Genomic DNA, 8021 nt, shown 5'->3' on the forward strand with positions numbered 1-8021 from the left:
TCCACAATTCAATTCAGGCATTAAAAATTATGAAGCTTTGACTAAACTTCAATAAAGGAGATTGCAATTTCACTGCAGTATTGTTTAGTGGCTGAAGTAAATCTCACATAAACTTGCTTTTAATCTTGTGCTTTCCTTCCATGGCTTGTGAGGTCATCTGACCCCGGAATAATTTTAAGCCATATTACTCACTCCCAACCATCGAGAATTTTATATACAATTTACTCTAGGGATTCAGATCCCTCATAAAACAAAGAAGTGACGTCAAAAACCTCTACTTGCATCTATAATTTTGACAAACTTATTATAGCCTCACACTCATGGGAAAAAATAAAGACTGAAAGAAACCTATTTTAAAAAAAATGTTTTTTGTGCTCATCAATGTGAGGGATATCAATAGTGGGGAAATGGAACACATTCCATTTAAGGCACTAAGTGTCAGCAAACACTCCCAGCCACATGCAGAGCAAAGCTCCCTTTGCTCTGTTCCAACAATGTGCCTCAGCACCCACCTGAGAAGAGCACCCCCTACTGCACCACAGTAATGTAAATTTATGTTTTTCCAGACCAAACATCCTTAGGTCAGTGACTGTTTGATTAGAAAAATCTTTTGCGATGACACCACCATAAAATATTGCCACGATTCATATGGGCATATACCAATAATAATGGACTTGTTTAATACTTAAGTATAGAGGAATTAAAAGTGCAGTATACTATTATATATCAGTTAACACACAGTCCACATCCACACTGTGGTAATACAAAGGTTTGAGATTATGTCATGATTTATCAATTATTATATCTCAATATTTTTTTTATTTGTTCATGGGATGTGGGCGCCGCTGGCAAGGCCAGCATTTATTGCCCATCCCTAATTGCCCTTGAGAAGGTGGTGGTGAGCCGCCTTCTTGAACCGCTGCAGTCCGTGTGGTATGACTTTTTTTAGCGAGATTTTACAACTGAGTGGCTTGCTAGGCCATTTCAGAGGGTAATTAAGAATCAACCACATTGCTGTGGGTCTGGAGTCACATATAAGCCAGACCAGGTAAGGACGGCAGGTTTCCTTCCCTAAAGGACATTAGTGAACCAGATGGGTTTTTACGACGATGTTTTATTACCTTAGCCAGGATGTATGAATCTGTAACAGAAATTTGTTGATTTCTTACCAGTTTTAATATTTTATGAGCAGCAGTGTTATAGCAGAGAGTTAAAGATGCCCAGCTCTTGCAAACAAACTACATGATTTGAAAATGGAGCAATATTGTATTGCGTTTTGATGAACAGTGGTATCAGGATTTATTTTATTAACTGAAAGAACATGATAGCTTTTACATATTTACTCACTAAACTTCAATAAATTAAAAAGAGATTTACATTTTTAAATAGAATTAGGTGGATATATATATACACCTTACTGAAAGTCCTTTCTTCCTTCCCCAACCCAAATTTCTTCCTTCATGTCCTGAAGGCACAGACCCATGTTAAGGTATGGTTCCATGGAGCCTGCTGCCCTCCTGCACCTCTTAACATGTGAGCCCAGATAGAGGGTTGACAGTTTACTGAACGAGTGAGGGAGTGCAGCAATGACCACACCTGCTTTCAGTCAGACCCTTTTGCTGAAGTCACTGAAATCAATCAGGAGGTGCAGCCCTCTTTCTGGCCTAGACTAATTGTTGGATCCCTACAACAATGAGATTAACTAACTCAACAGAGGCTGGGGTCTGAACCTGGTAAAGTACTTTCCCAGTCTGTATGGTTCAGTTTCACACTGGGTGGTGCATTTACAAACTGAGCCATCGGGGTAACCCAACCTAAATTTTGCTAAAATTTGTTTCCCATTATTCTATTGATGCCCTTGGTTGTATTTGCATTATCCTATTTCCAGAGAGGGTCAATGTTGCTCAAGTTAATAAGGCAGCAAAGAGAAAAGTGGAATGGGACCCACTCCCCTTTTTGGTTCACAGTTGTGCCGACTGCATCTACTTGTAAAAATCTAAATTCAAACTTAAAAAGTCTTCCTGTCAGGAGCCAAATACTCTAGAGCTATTGCAACACAAATCAAATTTCACCTCAAAGATATTGCTATTGTCCTCGTGGGATTAAAACAATTTTTATTGGATAGAGGAAGTTGAAGAAACGAAATCTTGCAGCTACTATAATAAATATTTCATTAAATTAAATCATAGAAAACTATTTCTCGTCATGTACCAAGAGTACCAATTGTACCCTTTCATTGCAGGGGGAGACAAAAGTAACTTCAAATAGAAGGAACGAGAAGCTGAACAAACTATAATGTACTACACATCAGAGAAATAGAGGAAACCACAATGATCTTGATTCATCCTAATGACACTCTCAGGTATAAAAAAGGCCCAAATGAGGGGATTAGAAATGAGAGAACCAGAACCTCACGCTACATCCTACAGGTATGGTGCACACCAACTGGAGCCAACACACCAAGTGAATTAGAATACAAAAATATCAACATCTCAAGGAGCTTAATTCATAATGAGACATGAAGTTTCAATAAGTAGCTCCCACAGCAGACCGAGAAATACATAATGATTTCAATAAAAGGAAGCTTTGTGGACTCTGTGCCCTCACACTGCTGATTGCTATGGAAACAGCTGTAAGCAATGAGAGAATTCCTTGCACCATTGTGTGTTTATTTGCCTTACTGCACTAGTAAATATACAATCTGGATCTTTCATCGGTGGAAATAAAAGTCTAATGTTATGAAATTACAATGACAGTCATATTACAAAGGAGTTTCAAATGATTTTCTTAAACTACAAAAACAATAGTTGAAAACGTACAAGTGTTACATAAATTGAACAGGCTATGGTCAACAGCATGATAGAATATCTTCACTCATGAGACTGACCATAACCTACTTGTGATTTTAGCAGTTTATTCTGCAGGACACAATATATCATCTATACAATGAGTGAGAGTGTGCACGAAGTAACATCATACTATATTCAATGCCAATGCAAAGATTCTGCTGGGGCTGCTTTTTGTTTTTCTTCATGCGAGCTTTAAAAATTGCAATGTAATGAACGTAACCAATATCCTAGAAGATACTTCAACATTGATTTCAATAACTTCACTTCATAACCATTTTTTCGGCCAGCAGGCGCTGGTAATGGTAATACTGTTGCCATTTACAGTTCCTCCAGACCCATCTTTTGTTTCTTTACCACCCTCCTTGCCTTTCACCATCATCCCTTTTGTCATTTAATCACTCCTGCCCTCCACCCTATCACAGACCTTCTCTTTTGTTCTTTTCTCCCTTGCCCTTCCCACCCCCCCACTTTGCCTGGCTCTGTACTTGCTTAAAAACTGTTAAATCTTTAACTTCTTCGAGTTCTGACGAAAGGTCACGGACCTGAAACATTAACTCTGTTTCTTTCTCCTTAGACGCTGCCTGACTTGTTGAGTATTTCCAGCGTTTTCTGTTTTTATTTTAGAATTTCAGCATCCGCAGTTTGTTGCTTTTGATTTCCTATAAGGTACTATTTGCCTGCAACCTTTGGATCAATTTACCGGTGTAGATGTACTTCAGTATAAAGGTGGCAGCATAACTCAGTGCGCATTTGCACTACATGTTTAGCACCTGTCTGAAGTGGTTTGGGCTTTACACAAATAATAAACTTGTGTACATGTTAAGTGGAGGGGTTTCACTGTCTCTGAAGCTAAGTGAAACCCCTCCACTTCGCTCCAGTGTCAGGTTGATCCCTGGCAAGTTGTTAACTAACTTGATTGAGTTTTTTGATGAGGTAACAGAGAGGGTTGATGAGGGCAATGCAGTTGATGTGGTGTCTATGGACTTCCAAAAGGCGTTTGATAAAGTACCATATAATAGGCTTGTCAGCAAAGTTGAAGCCCATGGAATAAAAGGGGCAGTGGCAGTATGGATACGAAATTGTCTAAAAGCCTGGAAGAGAGCAGTGGTAAAACGGTTGTTTTTTGGACTGAAGGAAGGTATACAGTGGTGTTCCCCAGGGGTCGGTACTAGGACCACTGCTTTTCTTGATATATATTAAATGACTTGGTCTTGGATGTACAGGGCACAAATTCAAAATCTGCAGATGACACAAAAGTTGGAAGTTTAGTAAACAGTGAGGAGGATAGTGATAGACTTCAAGAGGATATAGACAGGCTGGTGGAATGGGCAGACACATGGCAAATGAAATTTGATGCAGAGAAGTGCGAAGTGATACATTTTGGTAAGAACGAGGAGAGACCATATAAACTAAATGATACAATTCTAAAGGGGATGCAGGAGCAGAGAGACCTGGGAGTATATGTGCACAGGTCGTTGAAAGTGGCGGGGCAGGTTGAGAAAGCCGTTAAAAAAGCATATGGGATCCTGGGCTTCATAAATGGAGTTCAAAAGTAAGGAGGTTATGATGAACTTTTATAGAACACTGGTTCGGCCACAACTGGAGTATTGTGTCCAACTCTGTGCACTGCACTTTTAGGAAGGATGTGAAAGCATTGGAGAGGGTGCAGAAAAGATTTACTAGCATGGTTCCAGGGATGAGGGACTTCAGTTACGTGGATAGACTGGAGAAGCTGGGGTTGGTCTCCTTAGAGCAGAGAAGGTTGAGAGAAGATTTGATAGAGGTGTACAAAATCATAAGGGGTCTGGACAGTGTAGATAGAGAGAATCTGTTCCCATTGGCGGAAGGGTCGAGAACCGGAGGACACAGATTTAAGGTGATTGGCAAAAGAGCCAAAGGCAACAGGAGGAAAAATTTTTTTAGACAGCGAGTGGTTATGATCTGGAATGCACTTCCTGAAAGGGTGGTGGAGGCAGTTTTAATCATGGCTTTCAAAAGGAAATTGGATAAGTACTTGAAGGGAAAAAATTTGCAGGGCTACAGGGAAAGGGCGAGGGAGTGGGACTAACTGGATTGCTCTTGCAACGGGCCGAATGGCCTCCTTCTGTGCTGTAACCATTCCATGATTCTAGTCTATGACTTGAGATTCAGAGTCTATTTATTTATTTATACTTTATCGATAAAGCATAACTATCAAGCGCACTATGTTAGACACCCTGCAGGAAAATGTCTCATACCACCTTGAGTTCTCAAAGGATGAAGTATAAATCCAGCCTCATGCTGACTATAGAAAGAGCTACAAGGATTGAGCTAAGCTATGCCAGAGTCCACAGGGTGTCTTTTATTTATTTCAGTGGAATCACCACATATATTCTCAGTCCTCTGGCTGATATTACTTCCCAAAACACTGAGGCAATTACTACAGGAATACGCAGTATGCGCCACAGTAAAAATACAGATTTACAGCTTAAGATCTTATTCTGAACTCACTTACAGCTGTGCTCCTGAGATGAGCTCGTTCTCAGTGAAGCATTAAACCTCATTTTACTATAACCACCAGATATATGGTAGAGTTATACTCACGACAATGCAATTGCTTTTGCTGCTGGAGTATTAGGCAGCCATATAGAATGTGGAATCACCCAGTAACTGTGGGAGATCCTTTAAAGTAATTTAAATATCAGTATGGTGGATTTAGTTAAACCTGTAGATGTCACAGAGAAAACATATTAAATACCCTATAACATAAAACATAATACTGCAAAAAATAAAATAGAAAACACTTGAATTGATTAAAAATCAGGTGTTTTAAACCTCCAGAACATGGCCAACAGGAGACAGGATAAGAGAGAGTAACTGACCCGGGGGAGGCGGCAATGGCCAGGCACTCGCCGCTCCTTCCTCCCTCCAACCCCATCCCCCACCCCAACACTCCTGGGCTGGACGCTCTCCACTCCCTTCCTCCCCCACCACTAAACTCATACGAACATACGAATTAAGAGCAGGAGTAGGCCATTCGGCCCCTCGAGCCTGCTCTGCCATTTGATAAAATTATGGCTGATCTGATTGCGACCTCAACCCTACTTTCCCGTCTACCTACTATAACCTTTGATTCCCTTGTTAACCAGGAATCTATCTAACTCAGCCTTAAAAAATATTCAATGACCCTGCCTCCACCGGTCTCTGGGGAAGGGAGTTCCAGACTCAGGACCCTCAGAGAAAAAATTTCTCCTCATCTCCATCTTAAATAGGAGACCCCCTTATTTTTTAAACTGTGGCCCCTAGTTCTAGTCTCTCCCACAAGGGGAAACATCCTTTCAGCATCGACCCCTTCAAGTCCCTTCAGGATCTTGTATGTTTCAATAAGATCACCTCTCATTCTACTAAACTCCACTCCTGGACCGGAGACTTTCCACCGCCCCCCACCAAAAACCATTCCATTCCAGGGCCGGACACTCGCCGCCTGACCACACCTTATCCCCGCCCCATAGTCTGCAGCTAACGTCAACTGCTGCCCGGATTCACCTGAACTCGCTCCGCCGGCTCGCCATCATCACCAGCCCAGCGGCCTAGCAACGGCAAAACAAGGCCCTCGACTGCCCAACAAATACAACTACCAACCGCCCACTCGCCAGCCGGGAGACCCGGTCGCACTCCCGAGCTACTCGCACCTCCGGCGGCCGGGTACACCGGCGCCGGCAGAAGGCGGAAAGAAGCGTTTCTGCGGCTCTACCTGTTCCCTCAGACGCGGTCAGCCATTAGCGCAGGAGACACGACGCTGGCAGCACTGCCCCGGATGAGAAGGAAAGTCAGGAGCTGGAATCAGGGTCGGAGTCAAACCAGGGATAGAATTCCAGGAGGAGCAGGTCAGGTTGCTGTGGGAACTAAGTTATCCTGTCAAGTTGCCCCCTAAGGGCAAAGGCCAACAGATGCCTTTTCTTCAATTAACTATAAGGAGACACTGGGTTGTCCCAGTATCGTCAAAACAAAAAATCCAACAAAGAGTTCCCCCTTTTTAGAGGGGCACAACTAATGGAAAATCCTAAAAAAAAAATTAAGTATACAAATCTGCTGCTGGAGTTAAGGAGACAGATTTAGTCAGGTAAACCAGGGAGCCCATTCACAGACTCCTGAAATACAAAGTACCACCACTGTACAGCCTTTGAGTTGTGATGTAAGGTAGCCGGCAAGGTCATTGAAGCAGGTAGTACAAATGAAATACTTTTGAGGTGTAGTCACTGTTGTAATGTAGGGAAATACAGCAGCCAATTTGCACACAGCAATGAGGTAAATGGCCAGATAATCTGTTTGTGATGTTGAGGGATAAATATTGGCCAGGACATCAGGAGAACTCCCTTACTCTCGGCAAATAGCGCCATTGAATCTTCTACATCTGCTTCTGAGGGCAGACGGGGCCTCAGTTTAACATCTCATAGGAAAGACGGCACCCTCCAACAGTGCAGCACTCCCTCGATCTTACACTGAAGTGTTAGCCTAGGTTATGTGCTCAAATATCTGGATATTTGATATTGAAAGCATGGCGTTCTGAGTCAGAAGCAAGAATGCTGCCACTGAGGCAAAGAAGGAAGTGCCTTCGTTCTGGTATTCTAATATTCTCTTAATTATTTAGCCTCACAAACAAACTTGCCATTTTCAAGAAATGATCAGAATGAAATTTTATAGTGGATTACATACTCAATTTATTTGTGTGTGTGTTGTTAAGTAAAGTCTTTGAGAGACAAGTATCTTGCCAAAACTCCACTTCTGTGATTGCAGGTAAATTTTCATGGGTACAAAAGACCAGGGAATTGCTTATTCTAATATTTGCTGCTTTTCATTGAGCTCCCTGATAAAATCAAGTTATGTCAAAGTAGCACAGAAAATAGAATACAGAGGACAGTTTGGAGGAACATAGCACTTGTCAGTTTGAGTTGTTCAATCAAGACAGCAATTTTCATGTGACTCCAAGTAAATATAGTACGTTTCAAATCAAAATACGATGGAAATTTTACAGATTAGGTCCTCTTTCCATCATGCCTCCCCCTCCTATAATTTGGTGATTGCCATGCTCTACTACCTATTCAATTTCTGCTTCTTAGTGCATCCCCTGTGGCAGGAGCAGAGCAAGAGGCTGGCAGCTGATTGCCAGAAGAGGGCTCCTGAAACCAAGGT

General features: G+C 41.9%; 1 protein-coding gene across 2 annotated transcripts in view; it reads right to left on the minus strand.

The window, feature by feature from the left end:
• The window catches only part of kif3b (kinesin family member 3B), a 39299-nt gene extending 32653 nt beyond the window's left edge, over nucleotides 1-6646 (minus strand). For both annotated transcript variants that reach the window (XM_068000435.1, XM_068000434.1), the window contains exon 1: nucleotides 6583-6646. The gene's annotated coding sequence lies outside the window, so the exon portion shown is untranslated. The remainder of the gene's footprint in view (nucleotides 1-6582) is intronic.
• Between the last annotated feature and the right edge of the window lie 1375 nt (nucleotides 6647-8021).

The sequence above is a fragment of the Heptranchias perlo genome, chromosome 19 (assembly GCF_035084215.1).
Source record: "Heptranchias perlo isolate sHepPer1 chromosome 19, sHepPer1.hap1, whole genome shotgun sequence".
NCBI lineage: Eukaryota > Metazoa > Chordata > Chondrichthyes > Hexanchiformes > Hexanchidae > Heptranchias > Heptranchias perlo.